The following is a 7222-nucleotide window of genomic DNA, read 5'->3' on the forward strand; positions in this document are numbered from 1 at the left end:
CGAGGAGGAGCTCGACAGCCGCCGTGCAACGCGCGCCCAGTGGTGGCCACGCCATGCCGAGGACGTCGCGCGTGCACGCCGCAGACGCGCTCTGGACACGCGCAGCGCCACCATCTCGAGCACGCCATGGACCCCCTGTGAGCACGACGAGCACCTGCGTGATACCGCGACGCCGCCAGACACGCGCGCAGCACAGACCCGTGACCGCCAGCGCCGGAGACGATGACACGATCCCGTGAACGCCGCGGCAGACGCGGAAGCAATGCGACCAAACCAGCCACCGCCTACCCTAGCTGTCGCCACCCAGAGGACTGCCATGATGCACTGAGAAGTGCGCCACCCTCACCTAGCTCGATAGACCGCCGGAGAAGCCGCGCCATGGTCGAGTTCACCGCAGCAACCACGGCCACCTCCTCGCCTATAAAAGGAGACCTCCCTTCGTCAATCTAAGCACACCATCGCCTTCCCCTCTTCTCACTCAACCACCAGAGCCACTCCACCATCGACATTACCCACTGACGCCGCCCAATCGAAGCCTCACTGTCCGTGACCACCGCCGAAGCTCGCCGTCGATTGGAGCCGCCCCAGGACAAGCCGACGGTACCAGGAGCTTCGCCGTCGTCGACATCATCCTCGAGCACACTGCCCACCCTAGCTGGAGCCACGGTGAGCTCTCCGACCCCCTAGTGCTGCCGCGCCAGTGATCTTCTCTCGCCGGCGACGACGATGAACGAGCGCCGTACGATTAGATTCTAATCCAACGCGCCAGTTTAAAACATACCGATTCGGTAGTTATGAGCCACTGACGCGTGGACCCCACGCTGTCAGCACGCCGCGCGTCTGTGGACCGTGGTGGGCTGGACTGGGGCGTTTTAATTCGAATTCAGCCCAGTTTCGTTTTCCCGCCGGCCCTGTAATTCAAATTGCATTTAAACAAATCCAAATAATTTCAATACTGCCCGAACTTTGAAAATCCATAGATTCAAATTGGCTTAACCAAATTCAATGAATTTTATATTGTTGGAAAGCTAGTAAAAAGATCTACACAATGCCACTGGTCCCATGTCAAGATTAGTTGTAGAATTAATCTGATAAAAAGAAGAAGGCAGAGACTTTTCCCTATTCAAATAATCATTAAAAATCAACCAAAATAGATATTAAGTTAATTCCAACTCTAATAGCTCACATTTGACTTACACTAATTGTTTATGCAAGAAAATGGTGTGGTCACTTTGCATGATCATGCCCTAGTTTAATTAATGGACAATATGGCTAGTTTATCTAAGTGATATTGTCCAAAACTATTATACAAATCATATGAAGTCTTATACTTCATTTAAATCTTGTCTCAAATGAATTCATGTGATGTTTGGACCCCTGGACAAACTCACTTATATGAATTGCTTGGAGATTTAAATCATATGTAGCATTATTAAATGGTATGAGGTGGTCTACCTCATTTAAATCATTTTCTCAAATGATAATGATGAATGTTTGACTTAGGTCAATATAAGTTCATATATGATTGTTTGAGAAATTAAATCTTAAGAAGATTTCAATGAGAGGAAATTATTTCTCAAGAACCATATGGAAACTATCATTTACATATTAAATAAAAAGAAGTAAATTATCCTCAAGCAACACAACCCATGCACCCTAATTAGATTATTTGTGTGCATAGAATAGTTTGTGTGATTATATGTGATGTATGGAATAGCCATTGAATTAGTGAGTAATTATACTCGTATTCAAATTTAGACGCTAGCACCGGAGAGTACACGGAAGAAGAAGGTTGCTACCAGGAGGAGGAGGAGGAGAATTTTGAGAACTACCAAGGCAAGCTAATATTCTTGCAAAGTGCAAAGACCTTTGGGGCAAGGCACCATGAATCTTATCTTTTCTTACATAAGCCTACCCCAAGTTTATACCTTACAAGTTTTTACTTGTTTTCTCAAGAGGTTATTTTTATAGTTAACTTTGGTTAAAGTAAAAGAAGTTTACTAGAGTAGTGAAGTTAGTCTCAATCAAGCAAAGCAAGATAGCACCCCTCATGATTTAGAGCTAGTGCTAATGAAGTAAAACTTGACTACTCTAGATGGGAACAATGTGACTTGAATTGAATTTGAAACCTTGGAATGATGAAGCATTCCATTGAATGATTTTTGAAGTTGAATGTGACCAAGAGAAGATGGTGATTTTTGATAAACATGATATTGGTTTGAATGCGATACCTTTCCAATATTGAGTACCCCCACAATACCTGATTATGGGTAGGGCTTAACTGGAAGTTTATGCATCTTAGTATGGGTTCCCTCTGAACACACGTCATAGGGGTTACGCTTGAGGCTGGCTCCGTTGTTGAGAAATGATGTGAAATTGAGGTGAATTGTACGGCCAAGCCCTGTGCAGTTCCCAGGTTGACAGTTGGTCTTCACTGGGAGGCCAAGCTCATGGGGAGAGGTGCTCATACTAGGATTTGTAAGTGAAAGGTTATGGTTGATGATCCGCGTATTGTGTTACGATGATTCGGGGTAATCCCGACGGATGAAATCAAATGTTGTGGCATAAGTGTGCAACCTCTGCAGAGTGTAAATCTATTCGAATAGCCGTGTCCACGGTTACGGACGGTTGGAAAGGCCATACAGTTTCCGATGTCAAATATTTGAAACGTTGGTGAAATGACTTGTGAAGTGGTGAATTGAATTGAAATCACCACTTGAATGGTGGGAATGACACTAATGTTCCCCCTTGAGTTAGTTAGCACTTGAATAAGCTTTTCTCAAATACTTGTGAACTAAAACTGGCTTTATGCAAATAAACTAGAGCTTAGCAAACATTACTAGAATTGTCTAGCACTTACATTAGTATTAGTTTGCGAGTACTTGAAGTACTCACGGCTTTGTCCCTGGCTATTCAAATGGCCAGAGTATGAAGAGGAACAAGGAGATGACCAGCAGGACGCCTACGACAACTAGGTGTCTTCCGACGTCAAGCGTTGGCCTGTGGACTAGAGAGTCCTTGTATCTTACGCTTCTGCTATGAACTTGTGTTTGTTCGTTGATCAATAGATCAACTATTCGTGTAATATGGATGATGTGATTCCACTTGTAAGTCATTATGGTTTGTAATGAATGATGACTGTGATACTTAACTATTATGCCTCGCAACAACAATATTCCTGGGATTGCGATGTATGACATAATAGGCATTCGGACTTAAAATTCCGGGTGTTGACAAGTTGGTATCAGAGCCATTGTTTGACCTTAGAAGACCTTAGTTAGAATGGGCGTTCTGAAAAACTTAACGTTGAAAATCAAATGAAGAGAATATTTGTGAAAATTTACTTACATTCTTGTCTTTGAGACTTTTCTAAAAATTTGATGAATCATGTTCTATCTTATTTGAAACTACTTAAAACTTTGCCACACTTTGCACTCTCTAACTTACTCATCCAATTCTCTTTCAGATGGAGCCGAATGAACCCATCAACACCAAGTTTTACCAGCTTGAGAACGGAGGGAGCTTGATCTTCGAGCACGACCTCAACGCCGTCTCTGACTTCCTTGGGCGCCCACACCCCGAGTTCCACGGAATTCAGTTGGACGACACGCCCGGAGGAGAGTTGCAGTGGGTGATCACTGCCGACTTGAGGGGCAAGATGGAGCCTCCCACCTCGGAGAGGATCCTCTTCTCCTTCCGCGAGAGCAACTGGCTCGATGGACTCGCACGAGGCCTTCAGGAGGCACTTGCACGTGTAACACCCCAACTTTTGCAACCTTGATTAGTTATCCTTATTTCAAAAATTAGGGGGAACAAAAACTTTTTCTATAGACTAATTGAGATGAATTGCCTTGATCTGTCTGTTAAGATGAATTGCTTTGATCTATTGGTAGATGTATTGTTTTGTTTTGCTTGTTGAGTTTTGTCTTGAGTTACCTCAAAGAACAACACCTCTAGTGGTCAGCCAAACAAATCACCTAATAAAACACCTATGTGACTTAGGAAAAGTTGTTTTCCTTTTTCTCCACATCAAACTTTTCTACTCATGGCAACATGAGTGTGCCTACTTAAAATTCCTCTTTGTGTTTAAGCTAGCTCAAATCATCCTTTATTCCAAACTTGCATCCTTCTCTTATACCCTAACCAGTGTTTCAGCACTAGACCACTTCTTCCTCTTTTACCTCTTGTTTTTATCCTAATCCAAGTTTAATCTTCACAAAACCAAGAGTGGGAATGATAGGTACATTTTGTAGCCACCACCTACCCTTGAGAACAATCCTCCCTAAATTAAGTTTTCTTTCTCAAAAACCCTATTGTTTTTCCTTCTCTAGTTCTGAACACAAAACTACTTCTAGTTTTATTAACTCTTTTCAAGATAATTCTTCAAAGAAAACAAAGAACTGAAATGGGCTTTGTTTTTCATCCCATTTCTAACAAGTACTGATTTCTAAAATATTACTTTCTATTTTGTTTTCTTTTTAACAAAAGGCTTGTTTATGGTACTTATACCATTTCTTGTTTTCCTCTTGCTTATTTTACATTTAAGAAAAAAACTCTACTTTACTTGAGAAAGTAAGTAGAACATTTTGAACCCCTATGTTCCAACTAGTTTTATCTCAACACTTTCAAACTTCATTCCACTTGAGTTCATTCCCAATTATCCCTAAACAAATTGAGGTGTTTCAAATACTTTTCAAATAAGTTCTATTTCAAATGAAAACTCATGCACCTCTTGTGTACACCTCTGATCTACCCCATAATGTTCCTTCATCCACCAATTCTTGATCAAGTAGATGATCTCTTGATACTTTCTATGGACTCCCTTCTCTTTTCAACTAAACCCTTGACTCGGGGAGTGTTTCAACCCACTCCCACTTGACCTCTTATTTGAAGAGCAACTTATATTTCATCATACATACCCCACTCCTCCATCTCTTTCCATCATCACCTTGACCTCATGAATTGGAGATTCATGTCACCATATTCATCCTTGTGAGTATATGGATATTTCACTCACCATCTCTCTTAGTCTTGCTCTGCAATTGTCTAGACCACCATCATCACCATCATCTCTTGGCCAAATGGACAATTTGATCTAAGTTCTTTGTTCTCCCACATAGGCACCAATGTTTACTATCACCTCCCTCCCAAATTTGTATACTTCATCAAACCATTTTTAGCTAACCCTCCCAACACTCCACCTTGGTCGACATTCATGAAGTGGCATTGTATTTTGCTTGTTCACTTGTGATTGTCAAGAAGGAGCCGGCCATGACAAGATTTTCGGCCAGCCCTCCCTCCTCACTTCCTTCTCTTACAAGCTTTGCCTCCCACCTAACCCAATCACTAAATGGGCAGCCACCCACCTTGGCCAATCAAGTGAAGGGCTGCCACCACTCTCTCCCTCTATAAAGCTCACTTGGCCGGCCACCCCTCCACCTTTGGCTCTCATTTTTGACTCTCCACTCCTTCCTCCACTCACTCACACTCCTCTCCTACCTCTTCCCCACGAGCTGCTGCTCCCCCAAGGCTCCATGGCCGGCCATGGCCATGGAAAGCTCACCAAGATGCGGCTCCTTCCTCCCTCAAGCTCATCCTCACCATGAGAGCCTCCCTCTCCATCTTCTCCCCAACCTTAGATGGTTTAATCTCCTCTTCTTCTTCCTCCATTGCTAAGATTGGATCTTGATGCAGGTGCATGTTGGTCCAAGCATGGAGAAGCATGAGCAATCCTCAGATCTGAAGTTCTTGAGCAAAGTTCGTCCAAATCCCTGCAGTAATTTCTGTAATCTTGCTGTTTCAGATTCTGGTACGAGCTTGTAAAATCCACCAAATCTCGTGTGCAGATCCAAATCGAGTGATTCAAAGTTCCGCAGGTAGATATGGAAAAGATTTACAACTTGGCATTGGTCTCATCCTCAAATTCGTTACGGATTGTCCGTGGTAAATAAAGTTCTGTAGACATGCAGATTCACTATTTGTTAGATTTGTTCCGATTTACAAAACATTTTTGAACAAACTCAACTGTGGGTGAAAGCACTATTCAATACCTTCATTTTGGCGGTGGTTTCACTTCGATTGACCTCCTGAAACTGAAATGGTTCACAGATCAAGATCTGGTCAGATCTGACTTTGTCGAATTAAACCAGGAGGTTGGAAACGAATTTTTGAATGAAACCAGATGGGTAAGAACCAGCTTCTCAATACCTTTCAGATGCAGCTGACCTCATATTTTTATGAGTTATGTACGATTTGTGGTGAATTAAACTTGTTCTGTGTGTTCTGCAGACATGGCTGTTAGCTTTTAAATCACCAAAAATCCATTTTTGCACCTAATTGAGTGATTCCAATTTTGTAGGACTGATGGATGTTTTCTTAATCATCTCAAAGAAGTTTCACACCTTTGTCTATTCTGTAACTCCAGAGAGAAAGCAAATGGTACAGACATGCAGTAAACTTGTCAATCCATTTGTGAGAGTTTCAGAAACAATTTGAGCCCAAATCCAATTGTGTGTGCATCTCTGTTTAAATACCTTTCAAATGCCAGTAGTCTCATATTTTTAGGATTTTTCTACGATTTATGGCGTACAGATCTTATTTTCTGTACAGTCAGATTCAAAGAAATTCCTAATATTGTAGGTTTAATATTTTTGGGTGATTCCAATTGGGTTAGTCTTGTATTAGTACTGGCCATCCAGGAAAAATACTGTTAGTTTCTGTTCACGCATATTTGTTACTGTTAGTAATGTATATGTGTGACATGCATTGTTGGAGCAAAACTTTTCGGTTTATTTAAAACCCTTGACCAACTCTTTTTATTAGAAATGGGCAACCTTTGTTTTATGCTTGCAAAACAAAACCTCTGCAATTTAACATTAGCTCTTTTGTTTTGCTTAAGTTTTCTAATGGTAGGGCATATCATTTGCTTCCTATTCTTGTGTGGTGTTATGTGAGCAAACTAAGTTAGGAAAACTGTTTTCTACTTTTCCAAAAATGTTTGAAAATGTTTTGTGAATGTATTTGATGTCAAACTAATGCTCTTGTCCTCTTTATGATGTTATCTACCAGGGGATGTTTGGTTTATACCATGGTGATAACCGAGAGAGGCAATTGCTAAGCTGTGATACTCTCATACCTTTACTAGGTAAATAACATGGGTTTTCTTTAAGTTGTTGGTGGTATCTATAAGACCTTTGTATGGTAGCTCTTTATTGAATGGTTA

The sequence above is a fragment of the Lolium perenne genome, chromosome 2, assembly GCF_019359855.2.
Source record: "Lolium perenne isolate Kyuss_39 chromosome 2, Kyuss_2.0, whole genome shotgun sequence".
Taxonomy (NCBI): Eukaryota; Viridiplantae; Streptophyta; class Magnoliopsida; order Poales; family Poaceae; genus Lolium; species Lolium perenne.